The sequence below is a fragment of the Saccopteryx bilineata genome, chromosome 5 (genome assembly GCF_036850765.1).
Source record: "Saccopteryx bilineata isolate mSacBil1 chromosome 5, mSacBil1_pri_phased_curated, whole genome shotgun sequence".
Taxonomy (NCBI): domain Eukaryota; kingdom Metazoa; phylum Chordata; class Mammalia; order Chiroptera; family Emballonuridae; genus Saccopteryx; species Saccopteryx bilineata.
This window is the reverse complement of record NC_089494.1, coordinates 79204124-79229446: the sequence shown is the minus strand read 5'-3', so window position 1 is coordinate 79229446 and position 25323 is coordinate 79204124. Positions and strand designations below refer to the sequence as shown.

General features: G+C 38.7%; 1 protein-coding gene across 1 annotated transcript in view; it reads right to left on the bottom strand.

Moving 5' to 3' along the window:
- Positions 1–25323, bottom strand: part of CCDC148 (coiled-coil domain containing 148) — a 328164-nt gene that overhangs the window by 227333 nt on the left and 75508 nt on the right. The gene's annotated exons all lie outside the window — the stretch shown is intronic.

The following is a 25323-nucleotide window of genomic DNA, read 5'->3' as shown; positions in this document are numbered from 1 at the left end:
CAAGCATAATTCTGATTCCAAAACCAGGCAAAGACAACACAAAAAAAGAAAATTATAGACCAATATCCCTGATGAACTTAGATGCAAAAATCCTCAATAAAATATTAGCAAACCAGATCCAGCAATATATGGAAAAAATCATACACCATGATCAAGTAGGATTTATTCTTGGGAGGCAAGGCTGGTACAATATTCGCAAATCAATCAATGTGATTCATCACATAAACAAAAGAAAGGAGAAAAACCACATGATAATTTCAATAGATGCAGAAAAAGCATTTGATAAAGTCCAGCACCCATTCATGATCAAAACTCTCAGCAAAGTGGGAATACAGGGAACATACCTCAACATGATAAAGGCCATCTATGAAAAACCCACAGCCAACATCATACTCAATGGGCAAAAATTAAAAGCAATCCCCTTAAGATCAGGAACAAGGCAGGGGTGCCCCCTTTCACCACTCTTATTCAACATAGTTCTGGAAGTCCTCGCCACAGCAATCAGACAAGAAAAAGAAATAAAAGGCATCCAAATTGGAAAAGAAGAAGTAAAACTATCATTATTTGCAGATGACATGATATTGTATATAGAAAACCCTAAAGTCTCAGTCAAAAAACTACTAGACTTGATAAAAGAATTTGGCAAGGTGGCAGGATATAAAATCAATACTCAGAAATCAGAGGCATTTTTATACACTAATAATGAACTGTCAGAAAGAGAAATCAGGGAATCTATCCCCTTTACCATTGCAACCAAAAAAATAAAGTATCTAGGAATAAATCTAACCAAGGAGATTAAAGACTTGTACTCGGAAAATTATAAAGCATTGATAAAAGAAATCAGGGAAGATACGAATAAGTGGAGGTATATACCGTGCTCATGGTTAGGAAGAATAAACATCATTAAAATGTCTATATTACCCAAAGCAATTTATAAATTCAATGCAATACCAATGAAAATACCAATGACTTACTTCAAAGATATAGAACACATATTCCAAAAATTTATATGGAACCAAAAAAGAACACGAATAGCCTCAGCAATCCTGAAAAGGAAGAAAAAAGCGGGAGGTATCACACTTCCAGATATCAAGTTATATGATAAGGCCATTGTACTCAAAACAGCATGGTACTGGCATAAGAACAGGCACATAGATCAATGGAACAGAACAGAGAACTCAGAAATAAACCCACAGCTCTATGGACAACTGATATTTGACAAAGGAGGTAAGACAATACAATGGAGTAAAGACAGCCTCTTCAACAAATGGTGTTGGGAAAACTGGACAGCTACCTGCAAAAAAATGAAACTAGACCACCAACTTACACCACTCACAAAAATAAACTCAAAATGGATAAAAGACTTGAATGTAAGCCGTGAAACCATAAGCATCTTAGAAGAAAACATAGGCAGTAAGCTCTCTGACATCTCTCGCAGCAACATATTTGCTGATTTGTCTCCACAGGCAAGTGAAATAAAAGACAGGATAAACAAATGGGACTTTATCAAACTAAAAAGCTTCTGCACAGCTAAAGACAATAAGAACAGAATAAAAAGACAAACTACACAATGGGAGAATATATTTGCCATAGCGTCTGATAAGGGGCTAATAACTAAAATTTATAAAGAACTTGTAAAACTTAATACCAGGAAGACAAACAATCCAATCCAAAAATGGGCAAAAGAAATGAATAGACACTTCTCCAAAGAGGACACACAGATGGCCAATAGGCATATGAAAAAATGTTCAACATCACTAATGATTAGAGAAATGCAAATTAAAACCACAATGAGATATCACCTCACACCAGTCAGAATGGCGCTCATCAATAAAACAACACAGAATAAGTGCTGGCGAGGATGTGGAGAAAAGGGAACCCTCCTGCACTGCTGGTGGGAATGCAGACTGGTGCAGCCACTGTGGAAAACAGTATAGAGAGTCCTCAAGAAATTAAAAATCGAACTGCCTTTTGACCCAGCTATACCACTGTTAGGAATATACCCCAAGAACACCATAGCACTGTTTGAAAAGAAGAAATGCACCCCTATGTTTATGGCAGCATTGTTCACAATAGCAAAGATTTGGAAACAGCCCAAGTGTCCATCAGAGGACGAATGGCTTAAAAAGCTTTGGTATATATATACTATGGAATACTACTCAGCCATAAGAAATGATGACATAGGATCTTTTACAACAACATGGATGGGCCTTGATAACATTATACTGAGTGAAAGAAGTAAATCAGAAAAAAACTAAGAACTATATGATTCCATACATAGGTGGGACATAAAGATGAGACTCAGAGACATGAACAACAGTGTTGGGGTTACAGGGTGGGGGGAGGAGAGGGAGGGTGTTGGGGGAGGGGAGGGGCACAAAGATCATGGCTTTTCAGCATTTGCCATATTCCCCCCTTAATCTACAGACAGCAAATATTTACGTATGGTGTTTCCACTATAAAGACTGCTGTCTTAGGGACAAATGCTGATAAACTATTTCAGCAGTTCCTCCTTCTTCAAAGACTTATAAGTAAACATAGAGCTCCATGTTTCATAGGACATACTCAAGCTCACTCCATGCTCCCTGGAGCTTTAGCACAAGGGAATGCCCCCCCCTTTTTTGTGGGTTTTTTTTTTAGTATTTTTTCTTTTATTTATTTATTTTTTGTATATTTCTGAGGATGGGGATGGGGAGGCAGTCAGACAGACTCCTGCATGTGCCTGACTGGGATCCACCTGGCATGCCTACCGGGAGGAATGCTCTGCCCATCTGGGATGTTGCTCTGTTACAACCGGAGCCATTCTAGCGACTGGGGCGGGGGCCATGGGGCCATCCTTAGTGCCCAGGGTGGATTTGCTCCGATGAAGCCTTGGCTGCGGGCGGGAGGAGGGGGGCCGGGAGGAAGGAGAGGGGAGGGAGTGGAGAGGTAGATGGGCGCTTCTCCTGTGTGCTCTGGCCGGGAATCGAACCCAGGAATCCTGCACACCAGGCCAATGACTCCTACGGGTCTACCATATCATGCTTTTTAATTAAAAAAAAAATTTACATTTCTTTTGAATGCTGATGAACAGGAGACACCAAATCTTTTTCGCCTGCAAACTACTACCTTCTTTATTAGATCTAGCTAATAACACTGTTCTGTCTTTTTTCCAAATAGCTCCAGATATATGGAAAAGATTTATATAGGCGGATGGGGATCCTCAAACCCCTCAGCGAGATCTTCTGAGAATGGCTCTTAAGATACCTAGAGGCAGAAAAAGCCCAATAGAGATCAGGGGGAACTACCAGCTTTTAGGATACACCCTTAAAGGCTCCAACACCCCAAAGGGGTCTCATAGGATGCCATCTGGGTCCTGCTTCAATAGTGGAAAGGAAGGTCATTGAGCTAAAGCCTGTCAGGCTTACACGCCTCTGCTGTGAGGAAACAGGGACACTGGAAGGTGGGCTTCCCCCTCGCTCCTCTAAGGGAGGGTTCAGTCTCTTCCAGCCCTGCTCCAGCCACCTATGACCTAACCTTGCCCAAAAAGCTGGGGTTTGCCACTGAAGGCTGAATGTGCCCAGGGCCGTCGACCCCATCTATGACACTGTGGACGAGCCTAGGGTATTTCTTCCAAGAAGCAGGTAAACTGATCTCATTTGCACAAGGGCCACTTAACTATGTCTTGCCTGAATAGTCAGGTTTTTTATTCTTCCCTCAAAGATCTCTGTTGTGGGTGTTGATAGTCCTATTTTCTGCTGCTTTGCTTAATATATAGTGTTTCTTTATCCCTCCTACCTCAATGCCCCACTCACATTTCAGGCTGGGACCTACTCTTAATTTAGAGCTCTCTTTCCTCCTTTTGCCAACTTGTATTATGAATTTACCTTTGCCACCCAGCTTAGTGTATCCCAAGGTTCTCTTTACCAGGCCACAGTCACAGAGCTCCAGGGAAAAGCAACCTGGTCTCAACTCTCCAGGCAGAGGAGAACAGGAGCTCCATATCCACGCATGCTGCAAATGGCTTTTTCCAGTCTACCTGAATCATTACCAGCTAGAAGCAGCGGTCAGTGGGACTTGGACATGAGCTGCAAAGTATAGAATGGTGACAACAATTCCAGTGCCATGCGGACTTTTCCTGTGGGGAACTTTCCTGGACTCCTGCTCCCTGTGACAGCTCCTAACAGACTGAACTGTGGTTGGGTTGCATTTTTCAGGGATTTGGCATGGTTATGTGGTCAACTTGGACTTGGGGAACATGTTAAGGACACTACTCATTTATGGATTCTTGCTGTATTCGCCAAGAGTTTGCTTAAAGGCTCTTAATCACTGTAAAAAAAAATAGAGGACTGGATGAAGAAGATGGGGCACATATACACCATGGTATATTATTCAGCTAGGAGAAATGGTGACATTGGATCACTTATAGCGGAATGGTGGAGTCTTGGTAGCATTGTGCGGGGTGAAATAAGCGAATCAGAAAAAAACAGGAACTGCAGGATTCCATACATTGGTGGGACATAAAGGCGAGACTAAGAGGCATGAACAGGAGTGTGGTGGCTATGGGGGGTGGGGGAGGGAAGGAGGGAGAGGGGGAGGGGAGGGGAAGGGGTACAGAGAGAACTGGATGGAGGGTGGCAGAGGACGATCTCTCTTTGGGTGATGGGTATGCAACATAACTAAATGACAAGATAACCTGGAAATGTTTTCTTTGAATGTATGTACCCTGATTTATTTATGTCACCCCATTAAAATAAAAATTTATTTATTATTAAAAAAAAAAAAAGGAAACATAGATTTAAAAAATTGAGAAACACTGATAAAACTTAAATTCCTGCTTTTCTGTTGTCCCTAAATTCCCCACAAGTCTAATCACACTCTAACTGACCTCCTTCCATTATTATTTTTTTTCTTTTTCTTTTTCTTTTTCTTTTTTTTTTTTTTCTTTTTTTTTTTTTTTTTTTGTATTTTTCTGAAGCTGGAAACGGGAAGAGACAGTCAGACAGACTCCCGCATGCGCCCGACCGGGATCCACCCGGCACGCCCACCAAGGGTGACGCTCTGCCCACCAGGGGGCGATGCTCTGCCCCTCCGGGGCGTCGCTCTGCTGCGACCAGAGCCACTCTAGCGCCTGGGGCAGAGGCCAAGGAGCCATCCCCAGCGCCTGGGCCACCTTTGCTCCAATGGAGCCTTGGCTGCGGGAAGGGAAGAGAGAGACAGAGAGGAAGGAGGGGGTGGAGAAGCAAATGGGCGCTTCTCCTATGTGCCCTGGCCAGGAATTGAACCCGGGACTTCTGCACGCCAGGCCGACGTTCTACTGCTGAGCCACCTGGCCAGGGCCTCCATTATTATTTTTTAATTTTACTGAACACATATTGAAATTAGCCTACTTTTTAGAATAGCACAGACATTTTTCTTAGAATTCTTTTTTTCCAATTTTCAACACTTAAGAAAATTGGAAAAGACATTAGGGTTATTATTCTATGACTTGAATGTTCCTCACCTTTATCACCTTTGTGCTATTCCAGGTCAACAAGAAGCCTTATTTTCCACAATGATCTGTATATGCGTATTCTGAATGTTTATTCTACAAGTCTATATTCAGCTCAAGAACAACACTTTAAGAAGAATATGAAACAGCCGAGATAAAAACACTTCCACCAGAGTCTTCCTTCACATTTGAGCATGCATCAGTGAGCACTATAATTAAAGCCTTCTAATGGCTTTCCTTTTTATCACATTTCAAGCTATGAAAATTTTCAAAAAAAAAAGTTTAATAAGCCAAACATTCTCTCCACAACGGGTGACTTTTTGAGGGATAAGTATTATAATATAGTAGCCATATTGTGACAAAGTCTATATAATTTTATTTTTCAGTGTTTTAAATTATACAAAGATGTAAAACCACTTTTAATCATATCATTTACTTCACATGTAAGAATCTCTTGCCAAAATAAGAAACTCCTATTACTATGCAAAGTATCAAAAGTAAATTGAATGGTATTTGAAAATATGACTTAGAATAAAACCACAAAATGTATCTATTTTGATATAAAATATATACTTCAAAATGTACATTTTAAAAAGCACAATTTACAAATACCACCCATTAAAACTAGTATATATGCTTCCAGTGAAGGGACAACACATCTGCTTTCTCTTTGTGCCTTAACCGTTGAGAAGAAATTTATTTTTCAAAGATTATAGTTAAGATCAAGTACAGAATCATTATTTTGTTTTAATTCATCTTGAAGTGAATGCTAGAAATAATAACAAAAGTCAAAAATCCAAATTGATTAAGTCAGTCGTGATTCAGCTATATCCCAAAATCACTGAGCAACTCGAGCCCCCTTGTTCACTTGTTCATTTATTTATTGAAAGTATTTCTATATCTCCTGCTACGTGTCCTACAATGAAAAAGGTAAGTATGATAGGATGCTTGTCCTGTTTACCATTTTATAGGGGAGACAAATAGGTAAACAAAATATTATTCTCCAATGTGCCAAGTATGATGGAAGTAAGTATGAGTGGGGATGTAAAAGGGTAATGGAGTAGCAGATAAAGAAGAAAACTTTTCCCCCCTAAGGAAAGCAAAAGGCATCATTACTATATTCACTGAATTCCAAATTAAACTGAGGAAATGAAATGATTTTAATTTGACTCATATTTAAACCGCAACTTTCAATTTTGCTTAGAATAGTTTAATTAACATGAAACTTTATAGAACATCTGGCCGAGTAAGTGCAAGTCTTAGCCATTCCTCTGTGGGCTGACTTGCCTCCGCCCTTACCTGACTGCAGCTAGCCGTCGGTGCTCCTGCCACCACACTTGCCTGTGCTGATTAAGTAGTGTTTGCTCCTTAGACAGCTTTGAAGTCTGCACTGCTTTTCTGATCTAGACTTAGAGGAACAAAAGATGAGCCATTTCAGTGCTTCTTAAAATGTGTTTTCCACAATGGAAACGGTTCATCTATATTTTCTAAATTAAATACTGGTACTTACTCTTCTTCAATCCTATTAGTGCATCTTCTAACAGAAAATTCACCTTAAAATAAGCACTATATTAAACAAAAAGCAGGGAGATGAAGGAGAAAATGGTTTGGAATATTGACAAATTTAGGAACTGTTTTTAAAGTATTTATGAAAATAAAGGTGAAGTGATTCTATTTTCCATACATACAATAAATTACAGCTTACTAAACACAGTCCCAAAAGGTTTTTCCATATCTTTCCTCACTTTTTGGGGGGGAGGGGGTATTATTCCGAAGTTAGAGGCAGGAGGCAGTCAGACAGACTTCCACATGTACCCGACCAGGATCCACCCAGCATGCCCACCAGGGGGCAATGCTCTGCCCAGCCATTCTAGCACCTGAAGTGGAGGCCACGGAGCCATCCCCAGCGCCCAGGCCAACTTTGCTCCAATGGAGCCTCGGCTGCGGGAGGGGAAGAGAGAGACAGAGAGGAAGGAGGGGGAGGGGGGGAGAAGCAGATGGGCGCTTCTCCTGTGTGCCCTGGCCGGGAATCGAACCTGGGAGGTGTGTACCACTTTATCTTTCCTCACTTTTTGACATATCTTCCCTGCCAGGGATCATGAGCATCATTATTCCCATTTTACAGATAAAGACACTGATGTTTAGAGAAGTTAAAAGATTTGGTCAAGATCATAAAGCTCATAAACATCAGAATTACATAGAATATTGGTGTATGAATTGGTTTTTTGTCTGATCCTTCAGCATAGGATGGAAAAAGTTATTGGATAAGTTGTTAGGAGGCCTGGTGGTGTGACCTTTAACATATACCTTTTTTTTTTTAAGATTCCATTTATTGACTTTAGAAAGAGGATAGATAGAGAAAAGTGGGGAAGGAACAGGAAACATCAACTCGTAGTAGTTGCCTCCCATATGTGCCTTGACTGGGCAAGTCCAGGGTTTTGAACAAGCGACTTCAACATTCCAGGTCAATGCTTTAATCCACTGCGCTACCACAGGTCAGATTAAACATGCACTTTTAATCTTGCAACTCCATAACTTTGTAGGTTGTTTTTGTTTTTGTTTTTTATTTGGGCACATATTTACTTTAAAATACTTAAAGAAATCATTTAAAAATCATGTACATTAAAACTCAAATTTTTAAAAGTTGATATTTTTTCCAAATTTGACGACTTTTTAAAAAGTAGCATATTATTAGTGTGTTGGGGTCTCTGTTGACAAGTTCTGCCAGGCCTGGGATTGTCTGCCTTGAGATCCATTCTTGGCCATCTCCCTGACTTTCTCTGTATCACAAAGCAGCCTGTTTCTCAAACACTCCTATCAGCTGGCTTCCAGCTGGGTACAGCCAAGGGAGCAAATGGCAATGGAAGATTGAAAGGAAGGAAGAAAGGGAAACCAAAGGAGTACTCCTCCTGCCGTCTCTGCTCTCAGAGAAGCCTCTGGGAGCACCTGCATCTTCTCCATTGCTCCAGCTTTCCCTGACAGTACTACTACAGCTCCAACCATGTCTGTAACCTTGGCTCATGAGACATGGTACAGCCGGCTTTTCTTAAACGTCCCTTTGACTTAGGCACAGCACGATTTCCTGCTGTGCTCATCCTTACCGTGTTTCTCAGACCTGTTTGGCTCTCAGCTCTATCAGCTGTGTAACCATTTCCTGAATTAAAGATCCCTCTACTCACTGAAGACCTCCTCAACTTGTGTCTGTTCCCTTGTTAGACTCTGACATACTCATGTGCATGCTGAACTCATGTATTCCATATTAATACTTTTAAACATCTATAAAAGTGTTACTCAAATCCAAAACTTGATGAAATGTGCATTTTATATTTTTTCTACTACTAGAATGCTTAGTAGTCTGAAAGATTTAACAGATCAATACTGAAGATATATATAAAAACTTTAGAAGACAAATCCTAAAAAGACTCTTTATAATGCATGCTATTTCTAGCTGTCATTCACTGATTAATTTAACCTTGAGTTTATCTTTCTGCTATTCTGCTTACTGATTCAAGAAATTAGGCCTATAAGAAAAAAAAAATAACCCAGATGTTACCATAGAAAAAGTCATAGTCAAGTCTTTTCTTCAGAAGGTCTTAAGAGTGCTACAGTTATGAAATTAGAAGAAAAGTACATTCAAATAAAAACAGTACACTGCCAGAATATATTCAGGATCTCTATTTTGTCTAAAAAATAAAAGTACATAGTGTTTCTAAAATCTGACATGCTACTGCTTGCTTTAAGAACACCTAAAACTCATTTCAACTATTTATCATCTGTAGTTTCTAAAATTTGTTGCAGCAGACACAGCTTTGAGAATTAGATTTCTTTGACATATTTGGTCCATGTTGTACAAAAAAATTAAAACACGTTGGTGAAAGATGTAGACACATTTTTATAGCTTAATAAAAGTCAATGCTGCTGCCTTTGGGCCTAAGGAAAGACCAATCAAGTAGACTATAAAAGTCAGAGTAAAGTTACTATTTTTTACTAGACCTTTTCAATATTTTGTAAAACATCCTAATTTTTTTATAAATTCACTCATTGACTTCAATTCTATCCTCAGGCCAAAAATGAAGAAAAATAAAGTCTTAAAAAACCAAAAAGTTTTAAAGTTGTATTTTTATCAATACAGAGATTTCTAGGTGATTCCAATTCATTTTACTGGGTAATGAACCATATGAAATCAACACTTAAGGTGAATGATGATTTATGCAGAATGCCAATAAATTTAAAACAACAAAAGTAATAAATGTATAAAAGAATCAGAAACTAGGGGTTTTATGCGCTTTACGATGATGATCCAAGATAATAAAACTTAAAGAGGCACATTGAAATGGCATAAAAGTGCTTTGGGCCAGATGTTCCATCTCTAGATATAAACAAAAATAGCTAGTGGACTATTTAAGTGTTAGTTACATGTGTGTACATATTTGTCAAAATTCATTTAGATGTATATTTAAAATTTGTATACTTTATACGAGTTATACCTCAAGAAAAATTCAACACTATATACTAAGTTGCAATTTCTCATCTATCATGTTGGCAAAAATGCCAATGTTTAAGCAAACACTCTCTGAGGCTATGGGAAAACACACTCTCTCTCAAGCTGCTAATGGAAATACAAAGTGATGCAACCCTCCACCCCCATCCCAGAAGGGAATTTGGAGATGTATATCAAAATTTTGTATGGGTTTACCTTTATTTAGAGAAATCTATCTGAAAACTACATTAGCAAAAGCATAAAAGATAAATGAACTAAGCTGTTCACTGCAGTACTATTTGTAATAGAAAAACACTGGCATACAAAAATTCCTTCAATAAGTATTCTTGCCAAAATAAATTGAACCTGAATCCTATCAAGTCTGTTGATATAACTATCAATTTACTGGAAATACAAGAGACAGAAAAACATGTTAAATGACACCACCAGGATGTAATCAGCAAAATCCCAACTATAAGAAACTATAAAAGACAAACAATAAAATTTCTTCAAGTAATAAATTATAAAAACATAAGAAGAGAGAGGAGAAAAAGTAAAAATGAATTGCAATATATGGATCTTATTTAAAAATTGTTTTAAATTTTATCCAGAGAGGAAGAGAGAGAGAGAGAGAGAGAGAGAGAGAGAGACAGGAACATTGATCTATTATTCCTGTATATGCCCAGACCAGGTATTGAATCAGCAATCTCTGTGTTTCCGGCTGATGCTCTTACCAACTGAGCTATCTGTCCATGGCTATATGGATATTATTTAGATAGTGATTTAAATAAACTTTAAGAAAAAATTGGAGAAAGTCAAGGAAATTTAACATTGACTGGATATTTGAAATTATTAATAAAATTTTTTAACATTTTTAATGATAATGCTATTTTAGGGTTTAGAATTTTTTCCTTAAATTTTTAGAAATACATGCTAAAAGATTTATGGTTAAATATTGTGATATCTGAAATTTGCCTCAAAATAATCTGTCACAAGGGGAAATTGTGGGTTGGAGTAGAGAAGAAACAATGGCCAAGAGTTGGTCATATTTCAAGCTGGATAATGTTACATGGAGATTAATGATACCATTTACTCGAATTTTACATATGTTTACAATTTTCTATAATATAACGTTTAAAAAGAAATAATAGATGGATACTTGAATTGAACAAGAATAAATAAATATTCATTCTTGTTAGACAAAAATAAAATAAAAATAATCATAAAGATCTCTTTTATGCTTAAAATGGAAATGAACATTTAACATATAAACTATCAAAAATTGGTCTTGATTTTCAGCCTGAATCTACTATTTGGCTTCAGGTTCAATCTTAGCTTTTGAAAGATTAGCTCACTCAATGTCCACATCAGTGTCTTATAAGGAATCCTATTATTTGTGCATAATCACTGACCATCACATTTAATCAGCATAACAACACCAGTAATAAAATTAGGCAAGTCTTTTGAATTTGTTAATTAACAATAATTCTTACTAATTTTGAAAAAATGTAGTTAAGGGCTCTGGCTGGTTGGCTCAGCAGTAGAGCATCAACCTGGCGTGTGGAAGTCCTGAGTTCGATTCCTGGACAGGGTACACAGAAGAAGAGCCCATCTGCTTCTCTACCCTTCCCTATCTCCTTTCTCTCTATCTCTTTCTTCCCTTTCCACAGCCAAGGCTCCACTGGAGCAAAGTTGGCCCAGGCACTGAGCAACACTCCAGGTGGGCAGAGCATGGCTCCCTAGTGGGCATGCCGGATGGAACCCAGTCAGGTGCATGTGGGAGTCTGTCTCTGCCTCCCTGCTTCTCATTTCAGAAAAAAAAAAAATTTTTTTTAATGTAGTTAAGTATTCTAGATGTAATTTGTAGCAAAAATCTATTTAGGTGCTTTATTATTAACATTTTATCATTCAGTTTTAAGTATGTTTACATTTAATATTGACATACTAAAGTGCTATAATAATTATCAATGTTAAATCTGTTCATTAAATCTGTTCATAATCTGTGCAGATAAATGAGCATATGTAATTAGTAAAACAGGCAAATAAACTGATAGTTAATGCAAATATTAAAGGAGAATGTTAACTTTTGGAAGAATAAAATATTCTTCTTAAGCCCATAAATTTTATGAAAATTCAATTAATACTATAAGAGAGTAACAGAGATAGTATATTCATAATTCTAGTTGTTGTAGACTAGTATATTAACATTTATAACATTAAACAAAATAAATTTTAAAGTTATATTTAATTTCCAGTTCTCTAGTTCCATTTAAACCCTGAGTCTTTTAAGAATAAAGCATAGTTGGGAATTGTTCACATCTTACAAGAGTAAATTAGAAGCAAAATGTCAACTTGTTATCTCTAAATTAAGTGAAAAGGGAAGACTCCACAAAGCATATAGAACAACATTCCCAATATACCTTCCTTAATCTAGATATAATAGAAAATAAAACTGTAAAAAGAAAAGAAGAAAGTGTTCGAAAATGATAAGAGAAGTAATCTACCAGCTGGCAATGCTGAGAAATGATTGTCCCTGAACTTGTGTGTGTGTGTGTGTGCGTGTGCGTGTGCGTGTGCGTGTGTGTGTGTGTGTGTGTGTGAAAGAGACGTAGAGAGACAGAGAGAGGGACAGATAGGGACAGACAGACAGGAAGGGAGAGAGATGAGAAGCATCAATTCTTTATTGCGGCACATTAGTTGTTCATTGATTGCTTTCTCATATGTGCCTTGACTGGGAAGTTCCAGCAGACCGAGTGACCCCTTGCTCAAGCCAGCAACCTTGGGCTCAAGCTGACCTTGCTCAAACCAGATGAGCCTGCACTCAAGCTGGTGACCTCAGGTTTCAAACCTGGGTCCTCCACGTCCCAGTCCAACACTCTATCCACTGTGCCACTGCCTTTTCAGGCTGTCCCTGCACTTAATGTCAAACTTTAAAAACTTCATTAACTATTAAAAATATTAAATATTTTTATTCTTTGATTGTAATCCAATTTTAAGGAAATTCACTTTTTCAAATACTGATGTTAACATTCAACCATTCCACATTCAACCAAAATGGTATTTTTTGGTGCAGGATGGATAGATGGATGGATGGATGGATGGATGGATGGATGGATGGATGGATGCATAGATGGATGCATAGATGGATGCATAGATGGATGCATAGATGGATGGATTAAGAGATGGACATAATAAATATATTGAGCCTGACCAAGTGGTGGCACAGTGAATAAAGCTTTGGACTGGGATGCAGAGGACCCAGGTTTGAAATCCTCAGGTCACTGGCTTGAGCACTGGCTCATCCATCTTGAGAGCAGACTCATTAGCTTGAGCACGGGGTCTCTGGTTTGAGCATGGGATCACAGACATGACCCCAAGGTCGCTGGCTTGAGCAAGGGGTCCCTCTTTCTGCTGTAATCCCCCAGTCGAGGCACAGATGAGAAAGCAATCAATGAACAACTAAGGTGCTGCAACAAAGAATTTATGCTTTTCATCTTTCTGTCTTCCTGTCTGTCCCTATCTGTCCCTCCCTCTGACTCTCTCTCTGTCTCTGTCATATAAAAAATGTTAGGAAGAAACCTATACATAATTTCATGTCTATGTTTATAATGGAAAAAATCAAATATATGTGTGTATGTTTATATATGTATATATGTACACTGTTCACAAAATTTAGGGGATATTTTATCGCTTCATATTTATTTTGAAATATTCCCTAATTTTTGTGAGCAGCCAGGAAAGAAATCAGAAATATAAAATAGTTTTATTAGGATGATAGTTAAATAAATGATTTTCCTATAAAATTTCTTTGAATGTCCTGGTAACATTAAGTTATCTTAAAGTTATATCTGAACCAAACAACTAATGTCATACTTTTATAAGTGGTCTTCTTGGTTAAAGGAGATATAATTTATGGATAATGTAATTTCTCTAGAAAAGGGTATCAAGTGTGCTTTGGATTCCTAACAGTTGCCTTAAAAAAAAAAAAAAAAGACCTTAATCCTGACCAGGCAGTGGCACAGTGGATAGAGCATCGGCCTGGGATGTGGAGGAGCCAGGTTTGAAAGCCCGAGATCACTGACTTGAGTACAGGTTTATCATCTTAAGCACGGGGTTACCAGCTTGAGCATCGGATCATAGACATTACCCCATGGTCGCTGGCTTGGGCCCTAAGGTCACTGGCTTGAAGCCCAAGGTTGCTGGCTTAAACCCCAAGGTCACTGGCTTGAGCCCAAGGTCGCTGGCTTGAGCAAGGGATCACTAGCTCGGCTGGAGCCCCTGGATCAAGGCACATTTGAGAAAGCAATCAATGAACAACTAAGGTGCCACAACCATGAGGGGATGCTTCTCACCTCTCTTCCTGTCTGTTTGTCCTTGTCTATCTCTCTCTCTTGCTAAAAATATAAAAATAAATAAATAAGATCTTAAAAATAAAAACAAATGTAAAACAAAAATATTATCTATATATTAAAACTTATAAATTACTTAATATGTTGCTTTGTCAAACCAGATTTTTAATGCATCCAAGCTTTTATAATGTGATGCTATTTATAATGTACTCTACTATTTCATATAAGACGGAAACATTGCATTGTAATCCTAAACCATACACAGCCCTAAAATACTGCGCACAATCACTTTCATATAAAATCCTTTCGAATCTGGTCCAGATTGACCTTTCCTTAAGTGAAGGCAAAAAAAAAAAAAAAAGGGGGGGGGGAATTCTGCAACAGAGGCCCCTGAGGGCATATTTGAATGGTATTTCGGAATAAGTCTTAAATCAGATGATAATCTATGGCTGGCATTTACTTGAGATTTTATTTTTCAAATTAAGTTAGAAATTGTTGAAAGCTAATGAAATACCAATCTTTCTAAAATTAACTTGAATTCAGACCTCATGGGTTGTTATGAACATTAATGAGTAATGGATGTAAACTACATAGATAGCACCATGTCTGAAAGCATTTAATAAATGTTAGCTACGATTCACTATTATTAAGTTAGAAGATTCTATTTAAAATGTTATTTATTGCCTGACCGGGCGGTGGCGCAGTGGATAGAGCGTCGGACTGGGATGCGGAAGACCCAGGTTCGAGACCCCAAGGTCTCCAGCCTGAGCGAGTCCTCATCTGGTTTGAGCAAAAAGCTCACCAGCTTGAGCCCAAGGTCGCTGGCTCGAGCAAGGGGTTACTCGGTCTGCTGAAGGCCCGCGGTCAAGGCACATATGAGAACGCAATCAATGAACAATTGAGGTGTTGCAATGCGCAAAGAAAAACTAATGATTGATGCTTCTCATCTCTCCGTTCCTGTCTGTCTGTCCCTGTCTATCCTTCTCTCTGACTCCCTCTCTGTCTATGTAAAAAAAAAAAAAAAAAAAAAGTTATTTATTTTCATATTTACATTTAAATATTTTACTTCCTAACAATTTAATTTTATAAAACTAGAACACACACACATACACAACTACTAACCTTTAGCTCTGTAGAGGCAGCAGCTAATTTTTTTGCTTCAGTTAACGCGTGTAATTGTTGATAGTCTACTGGTTTATACTTAATGTTTTTCATTCCATTTTGCATAGGGAGTACCACATTATCTGTTTTTCATCAAAAACAGAAAATGATAAAGAAATAATATCATGTTATTGGAAGTCTAAATACAATTATAGCAACATGCTGACTACAGGTCTTTTTTTTTTAATTTTTATTCAATTAAATTTAACAGAGTGACATTTGTCAACTAGAGTACATATATTTAGAGAAAATAACTCCACATCATTTGGACAGTCGATTATGTTGTATACCCATCACCCAAAGTCAAATCATCCTCCATCACCTTATATTTATTTCTCTTTATGCCTCCCCTCCTCTTTTCTCTTCCCCTCCCCCTGGTAACCACTGCACTCTTTATCTATGTCCATGAGTCTCAATTTTGTGTAAATATAAGAAATAATATATTACAACATTCATAGTATATCTATAGAAACTTTAAAAATATCACCACTGTATTCTTGCATAAAAGAAATATTTCCATTTAAGTTAGTATGTTGAGAATATTTTAAAAGTATAATGCCAAAATACAAAATGTGACTTTTTTAATTTAAAAAATATTAGGCAGAAACTATAAGCATTTATCTATCACATTATTTTGAATCAAATTAAGTATATAATTATTTTAAGTCATAGCTGTATTTCTTAGAAAAATTAAAAATTTCAATGAAATATGAAAAAGGTTGAAATTGAAAACTAATAAATTTAATAAGCCAAATAAGATTAAAATAATATAAAATGTTTGGTCAAGCATTCTCCATAATATCCTTAGTTTTGCATATTGACTATTTTGATCAAGTGAAAGGTAAGTAGAAGGTGCTTTAAGGCCAACCAGCATGAATAATAATGGCCTGATTCATTCAAGGAAAATAACTGTACCTTTGCCTCAATTATATAAATAATGTGCCATGTAAGGTAATTAACATTTATTAAGTATATCATGGATCATATGGCTATAAGGCTCTAACCACCTAAGGACAAGCACAGGGAAGGAAAGTGTGGTTGTCCAAGCACTGTTGAAGATGATTAAACATCCATTGGGAGGGAATTGAAGAAACCTTCAATGTGACCCAGAAAATGAGCTATCCATGATTAAAATTTTGAAATCAACATTCCAATTGTGTATTATGCATAATTTACCATAAATCAATAAAATCAGACTTGGAAAGTAGAAAAAAATACCTGAGCTATCATTTTTCTGAATTGTCATAAACAGTCGGTCTCTTTTATGCATGTTTTCTATATCTGCCAAAGAAACAAGAGATGGCTAAGTTTTACAATGTGATTTTAAAAATATTTTTAAAGATGTGTTAATTGTAGAGTTTTTTAAAATACGGCCCAGGACTGGGTGCCATACTCTTTGAATTTTACTAAAATTTGCTTGTCTTTGCTCCTAAAAGCTTCCTTCTATCAGTTCTTTTTCCTCTCTGTGCCTTTCCTGTTTTTGGTCTCTCCTTCCAATCTCTAACCTCTTAATTCCACTCTCTTGGATTGTGCCAATGATTGATAAATATCCTGTGATTTTAAAAAAATGCATATTTTCCTTTGAGTTCCTGGGAGGAGAGGAACTACATAAATTAAAAGAATAAAGCAGCTAGCCATATTACTCACTACTAGCCTGATCAGGTGGTGGCGCAGTGGATAGAGCATATGACTGGGATGCGGAGGACCCAGGTTCGAGGCCCTGAGTTCCCCAGCCTTGCAGCTCATCTGGTTTGAGCAAGGCTCACCAGCTTGAGCCCAAGGTCACTGGCTTATGCAAGGGGTCACTCGGTCTGCTGTAGTCCCCTGGTCAAGGCATATATGAGAAAGCAATCAATGAACAACTAAGAATTATGTTTCTCATCTCTCTCCCTCCCTGTCTGTCTGTCCCTCTCTGTCACACACACACACACACACACACACACACACACACACACACACAAAACAAATTACTCACTACTTCTGTTAAGCAATATTACACTTGTGGTGGACATGGGGATACTTCATCCACTTGTAGAAAGCACTTGACACCCAGCTGTCACCTCCTTCGGGGTTTGACTGGGCTGCACAGAGTCCAAAAGCACACCATCGCTGGGGCAGCCTACATCTAACAACTGAGGAAGGCAGGAAGGTAAAGACCCAGCAGTTTGACCGAACACGGGCTGCTCTGATGGGCAATATGTGTTCCAAAGTTCCTACAGGGTCGACTTGGACTTTGTTAAACCCACATTGAAATTGACATTTTTATCTGTTCGATCCCACTTTCTCCTTCTTCCTTTCATAGGTGTGGATCCCTGGATAAATATCAAGCATCCCAAATTCTGTCTCAGCATCTCCTTCCTGAGAACTCACTAAATTGAACTGAATACCTCCATCCAGGCCACCAGACTAGTCAAGTGCTTCCTTAAGTAACAGTACCCATTTGTTCACAAATTTCTGTTTCACAGCCACTAGGTAGAAATACCCACGTCTACTGGCCTTTGAAGTAACCTAAATCTTTTTCAATGGAAGGAGAAGTAGCACAAGTCCATGAGTTTGGGAAACTGCCAAATTACAAAGAATCATGGTGATTGCCCACCAACTTTTAAATGTAGGGATAAATTCCAGTGTGTCATTTCTATAGTCTCTGGTCAAGGGATTCTTTTTTCAGACCTTGAATAACATTGACAATTCTCCCTATAGTCTTTCTTCTGCTCACACCCCCATTCTATCCATTAAGAGGTTTTCTTTTGAAAGCTGTTGCACATTCAATCTATCCACCTGCACAGCCTCAAGCCTCATCACTTCCAGCTGAGATGATAGCAGCAGTTTCTCCTTATACATTACAGTCCATTCTTCACAAAACAGCCCAAGTAACTTCCTAAAATTCTAATCTAGCCTTGTTTTAATTCCTTCAATGGTTTCCCATTACCCTTTAGAATAGTATCCAAATTTCTTTAAATGGCCAATAAGCCCTTCATGACCTTGCCCTTAGTCATCTCTCCATTCTTATCTCATTCATACATTCCAGCCACATTGGTCTATTTCTCAAATATACTCTTTAAAGACATTTTTTTCCTTTTTTTTCCTGGTTGGTTCAGCCTTCAGTGTGACCAACATGTCACTGCCTCAGAGAGACCTAAAGAGACCTCTCCATTTAAATAAGGGAGAACTCCCATTTCTCTCTCATCCCATTCTTTCCTTTCCACAATAATTTGTATTAGTCTTCCAATTTGCGGGTTTACTGATTTGATGTCTATCTCCCTCCATAAACATGAGGCCCATGTTTATCTTATTTCCAATTATATCCCCAGTGCCTAGCATACAACAGTAAATGCTCAATAAATATTATTTGAGGAAAAGGTATCTGGTGGTAGCTGAATGTCTTCTAGTCTCTCAGAACTGCAATAATAATTCCTAAGTTTACACTAGCTTCCCTCTACCACCAACAACCTTTCAATTTTAAAAAATCTGTTTTAATAGCATATCCTACAGGCAGCACTAGCAAATTTAAATGCCTTCGGGGCCATCAGGTAAGTTATATGAGTGACAAGGCACATAACCACAGGGAGTGGCAGAAAACATGGAAAATGAAAGAGGATTTATACCTAAAGGTAATCGAATACATTTTTTTCTTTTCTTCTTCTTATTTTTTAACACAGATACTGGACAAATGAAGCGTTTCTAAAACAAATTTACGCTATGCTCTGTGGTCTGGCCTGCTACATCTCACCTCTCGTTTTCATTTCATCCTCTGCCCATAACTCAGCTATCCAAGTTTATCACCTCCACCCAAGGGAGACATCACCAGCTGTCTAGTTCATTAGTTTCAGTCTTTTCTCAATTGGGAACCTTACCCCTTGAGATTTAGGACTTATTTTTCTTGGGATTCAGATTGCAAGATTGAGGCTCTGAAACAAAATGGGGTTTTGCAGATTCCCTTTTGGTTATCCTAGGTCTAACCCCGTTCAATTTCTTCCTCCTGGTTTTCATAGGAAAATGATGAGGCCCACACAATGTTTCTCACCATTTCAACATAGTTCAAATTTTAATTATAAGCATAGAACTTTATGAGATAGGTTATACAGCAAAACACCTGCAATCAGTAAAAACTACAAGAACTGTCAAGAATTAAGACTGCCCCCCACCCCCATCAGATTTATGGCTTAAAATTTACAGAGGACAGCTCAATCCAATATGGCAACTAATTTCACTTAACAGTAACCCAGTTCATTATACAGTTGTAATACTCTAGTATGCTAAACGATACACCCTGTACCACTACGACCAGAAACAAAAAGACAGTGTAAGTACATGACATGGCTGCCAAGTTCCTCTGAGAAATTCCCACCTTTTCACCGCAGGAAGATCCTGAGTGTTCCTCCCTCTATGGCAGTAGTAGTCAACCTGGTCCCTACTGCCCACTAGTGGGCGTTCCAGCTTTCATGGTGGGCGGTAGCAGAGCAACCAAAGTATACATAAAAAGATAATTTAACTATGGTAAGTTGTTTTATATTCTGCCAAACTTAGCGAGAATCCGACATAAAGTACTTGGTAAGTAATTATTATTATATGCTTTAACTTGCTGTAACTCTACTTTATAAATTTTATAAAGTTACTTCCCTACTTTCTAAATCACCATTACTGTGGAACCGGTGGGTGGTTAGAAAATTTTACTACTAACAGATACAAAAGTGGGCGGTAGGTAGAAAAAGGTTAACTACCCTGAGAATACCTGACACCTCCCCCACCCCATTAAATGAAATTCAGGAAAGGAAGCAACTTCTGCTCAAGGGGGGCTGCTCTGTCTGTGGAGTAGCCCATTCTCCACCTCACTGCTTCACTAATGAACTCATTTTCACTTTAAACTCTGCTGGTTTGAATTTGGATTCTTCTCTGTGTGAAGCCAAGACCTACAGTGAGTCGTGGACCCTTGGGGTCCTCAGACCCCCAGAAAGCCTCGCCACTTTTACTGGAACACATTTTGGAAATCAAAATTGCAAATAAAAACTAATCTGTCTTCATGAACTTGAAAACTAGTTTGTTTTCAACTATTTAAAAGACCAAGTGGGAATATTTCTTGACCTGCATTTCTTGATATTTATGTATATATAAATCATAAATAACTACTCACCTTTCAAGAATGTCGAGAGTCACTGAACTAATTATTTTCTTTTTAATTTATTTTTTACAGAGACAGAGAGTGAGTCAGAGAGAGGGATAGACAGGGACAGACAGGAACAGAGAGAGATGAGAAGTATCAATCATTAGTTTTTCATTGCGCGTTGCAACACCTTAGTTGTTCATTGATTGCTTTGTCATATGTGCCTTGACCACGGGCCTTCAGCAGACCGAGTAACCCCTTGCTGGAGCCAGCGACCTTGGGTTCAAGCTGGTGGGCTTTTGCTCAAACCAGATGAGCTCGTGCTCAAGCTGGCGACCTCGGGGTCTTGAACCTGGGTCCTCTGCATCCCAGTCCGACGCTCTATCCACTGCACCACCGCCTGGTCAGGCCTAATTATTAAAAGAGATATAACTGATTCAATTGTAGAGTATCTTTATCAGAGAACTAAATAAACATTCAGATTTAGAATCTGAAAAGTTTATATACCATCTACTTAGTTTAACAAATGGCCAGTTAAAAAATATTCACAGGTGTAAAGTGTAGTAGTATAGGGAATATAGTAACAAAGTATTGCAATAATTGTATATGCTGCCAGATGAGTACTAGACTTATCCAGGTAACCACTTTGTAAGGTATTTAATAGCTAATCACCTAAAACTAATGTAAAATTGTGTGTCAACTGTAATTGAAAATAATTTTAAAATGTTCTCACCACAAAAAAATGAAATAATTTATGTAGTCTTTCTCATTTTAGCATTTAAGACAGGGGTCTCAAACTCAACTCAGCATGTGGGCCGCAGAGCAAGATCACAGCCATTCAGTGGGCCGCACTAGGTCTACAAAAGACAACTGTTACGCAACACTTTTCTTACTGCAGTTGAAAACAAAAAAAAATCAGTACAACAAGCACAATCGTACATGCAGTTTACTCAGTGTCACAAAACGACCAGAAACTGTAGTTCGCATCACAACTGCTGTTAACTAAGCTAATATCTAGCTAGGATGCTAGAGAAATGAAAAATACAAGTAGGCCCCTAGGCTTACTTAATTTTATCCAAAATATTTTGAACTTCGTGGATTAGTCTGCGGGCCGCACAAAATTGTTCGGCGGGCCGCATGCGGCCCGTGGGCAGCGAGTTTGAGACCCCTGATTTAAGATAATTGCCAAGAAAAAATGACCAAGATCACAGAGAACTTCAAGCCCAACATCTCATATTTATAGACACATCATACATTTGTGTAAAAGCGTTAATGTGTTTAGTTATGGGGTGCTGACAAGGCACAGAGACAGATATTTATGTAATAAGCTCTACATCACATTTCTAACATTTGAAACATTCAAAATACATCTAGCCCACAGGCTATATAGATAAGGAATTTGAAACTATATTAAGAGATTCCCTGATTCCTAACAAGTATATGTTACCTAGGCCATTCAGCTTTATGCTTACTAGTGAGAAATTCAAAGTGGCAACTTCAGACTGTAGTTAAAATGCTTTTGGCTGAGTAATGGCTACTTGAACAGAATTTTTCATGTCAAGTAATTTGAGAGCACTTAGTTTCAGAAATTATTTCATGTTCACGTTTTGTGACATTTTAGAAATGCTTATGAGGGTTATCAAAATGTTAAGCTTTTATGTCTATTTAATTACTGAAAATGTTTAAAATAATATATTTCTATGAGGAAGTGTCTTATAATATAGGAAGAACATTTTACATTTATTGATAGCTTTGCAGTAGCTAGAGGGTTGAAAATAAGCATTTTCATATAAAGTTAATTTTTATAAATTTACTAGAGAATCTAAACTTTAAAAAAATGCATGAACTCAACTAGTCTCTTTGGGTTTACAATTAGGACTTCATTAGAGATGAGAAAAAAATGACAAAGAGATCATTTATATAATGAAGTAATCTTTTTATAGTATTAAAATCTATATTCTTGGCCCTGGCCGTTTGGCTCAGCAGTAGAGCGTCGGCCTGGCGTGCGGGGGACCCAGGTTCGATTCTCGGCCAGGGCACATAGGAGAAGCACCCATTTGCTTCTCCACCCCCAACCCCTCCTTCCTCTCTGTCTCTCTCTTCCCCTCCCGCAGCCAAGGCTCCATTGGAGCAAAGATAGCCCAGGCGCTGGGGATGGCTCCTTGGCCTCTGCCCCAGGCGCTAGAGTGGCTCTGGTCGTGGCAGAGCATCGCCCCCTGGTGGGCAGAGCGTCGCCCCTGGCGGGCGTGCCGGGTGGATCCCGGTCAGGCGCATGCAGGAGTCTGTCTGACTGTCTCTCCCCGTTTCCAGCTTCAGAAAAAGTACCAATAAATAAATAAATAAATAAATAAATAAATAAATAAATAAATCTATATTCTTCTCTTTTCCTAAGAAAATTTCTTTTAATACACTGAGGAAGAAAATGTCAGTTGTATTTAGACTTAAAATTGTATAACATGTGGATAGATTGTTGCCTCTAAACTGCTTAACTATATATACATATATATAGATTAGCCAGTCAGCCTCTGAGGATGTTTTCAAAGCTGGTGAGGATTCTGCCAGGCCAAACACTGTAAGAACAATATAGTCTGAAGAAATAGTTTGGATGTAGCATCAAATTATAATTTTTTTCATATGAAAGATCTCAAGACATTTTTTTTTAAGATTTTATTTATTGCTTTTAGAGAGAGGAGAGAAAGAGAGAAAGGCAGCAGGGTAGGAGTGGGAAGCATCAACTCGTAGTTACTTCTCATTGTTGGAATCCATGGGATTCTGAATGACCAGAGTAACAGGCTTTATTGAAAGGAAGAAAGGAACCCTGCCGGGCACTTCTCCGGGGAGAAGAGCTCCGAAAACAGAGGTAAAACTTTATAGGGTTGGGCCCTGGCCGGTTGGCTCAGTGGTAGAGCGTCGGCCTGGCATATAATCCCGGGTTCGATTTCCGGCCAGGGCACACAGGAGAAGCACCCATCTGCTTCTGCACCCCTCCCCTCTCCTTCTTCTCTGTCTCTCTCTTCCCCTCCAGCAGCCAAGGCTCCATTGGAGCAAAGTTGGCCCGGGCACTGAGGATGGCTCTGTGGCCTCTGCCTCAGGCCTAGAATGGCTCTGGTTGAGGCAGGGCATGCCGGGTGGATCCCTGTCAGGCGCATGCGGAAGTCTGTCTGACTGCCTCCCCGTTTCCAACTTCAGAAAAAAACAAAACAAAACTTTATAAGGTTGGGGATAGCCTTGAGCAAGGGTGTGCTGGTATGTTCTGCTTTCTAGAATACTCTTCCTTGGGGTGATTGACCAGCTTCCTGGAATTCCTTTGTCCCATGGGCAATTGTCTGGTAATTAAGGGTGGGGTCAGGCAGCCAAGCGGAACAGCAAAAGGACAGTTTGGAATTCACGTATCTATCACTCATATGTGTCTTGACCAGGCAAGCCCAGAGTTTCAAACAGGCAACTTCAGCATTTTTGGTCAACACTTTACCCACTGCACCAACACAGGTCAGGCTCAAGACATTTTAAGTGTTAGTTCAATATTATAGCCAAAATCTAACTTAAGCAGTACTTTTCCAACATATAGAATTTCTTCTAGATTTGAAGCAGAATGGCACACATTATTTCTAGTATGAGACATTATGCATTATAGTTAGAACAAGGTAAAATGATTGTTCTGAAAAAATTAATGAAACTAAACTGTATAGAAAACTGTAAGGTAAAAATTAACATTTCCAGCCCTATTTAGTCCTCATACCCTAGTTGTATTGTAACTGTGCAGTAACATGATCCTTTCTTTTTCTGTTTGTCTACTTCCTTCCTTAATCATTACACCCTTAGGACATCAATTCTAGTTAGCATGAAACTGTCTAAAGAACAAAGCCTCAGGTCTACTGACCACAGAAACACAATTTCTTCAAGCTAAAGATAACATCTTGACTTCAGTTGTATTTCAGCCCCAGGACCATAAAACTATAAGAACCTACCAAACACGCCCTCATAAAACCAGACAGAACAATGCCAGGCCTGACATCAGGACCTGATAAAATGATCAACTACTCCTGTAAAGCCAGAAGCCAGGGCCACTATCACAGCAGCCGCCTGGCCCATGCAGGTTCGCATTGGATTCGGACAGTCGGTAAAGAAACAACGGAGCCACAAACTGGTGGGCCATATGTAAGGCCAGGAACCGCCATCATGGCCATTCACATGCAGGTTCCCATTGGATTCGGGCAGACGATAAAGAAATGGCAGAGTCGGAGGATTGTGGGCCATCCTATTTATTGGTGTCTCACCAAGACAGGCAAACCACAAAAGAAGACAAGGGAAAAGCAGAAAACCAGCTTTTCCCATGAAGGGCAAGGGATCAGGGAAGCCCCTGCAATTGTGATAGCAGGAACTGTGTGAGCCAGCTCCTGGTCTGCCCCACGTTATAGTGTAGAAAACCAAAAACCCCTAATCCAATATACAAAATAGGGAAGTCTCTAATACAAAGTCACTTCTCTGAGGCATAACTGGATTGTACCACCCCACATCAAAAAGGGTGGGAAAGGCTTAATCCCAAAACCAAGCCCCAGGCTACAAGGATTCTCAACACACATTAATATCACCTGGGCCACGGCCTCACGTGGGCAGCGCCATTTTTAACAAAGTGAGCATAATACATTTTATCTGCCCAACAACTCCCTACCCTGGCCCCAACCAATCAGTAGAGCCACACTCCCAACTCTTTCAGCCACCATGATTAATGATTTTTCCCTATGTATCTCATCCCCTGGAG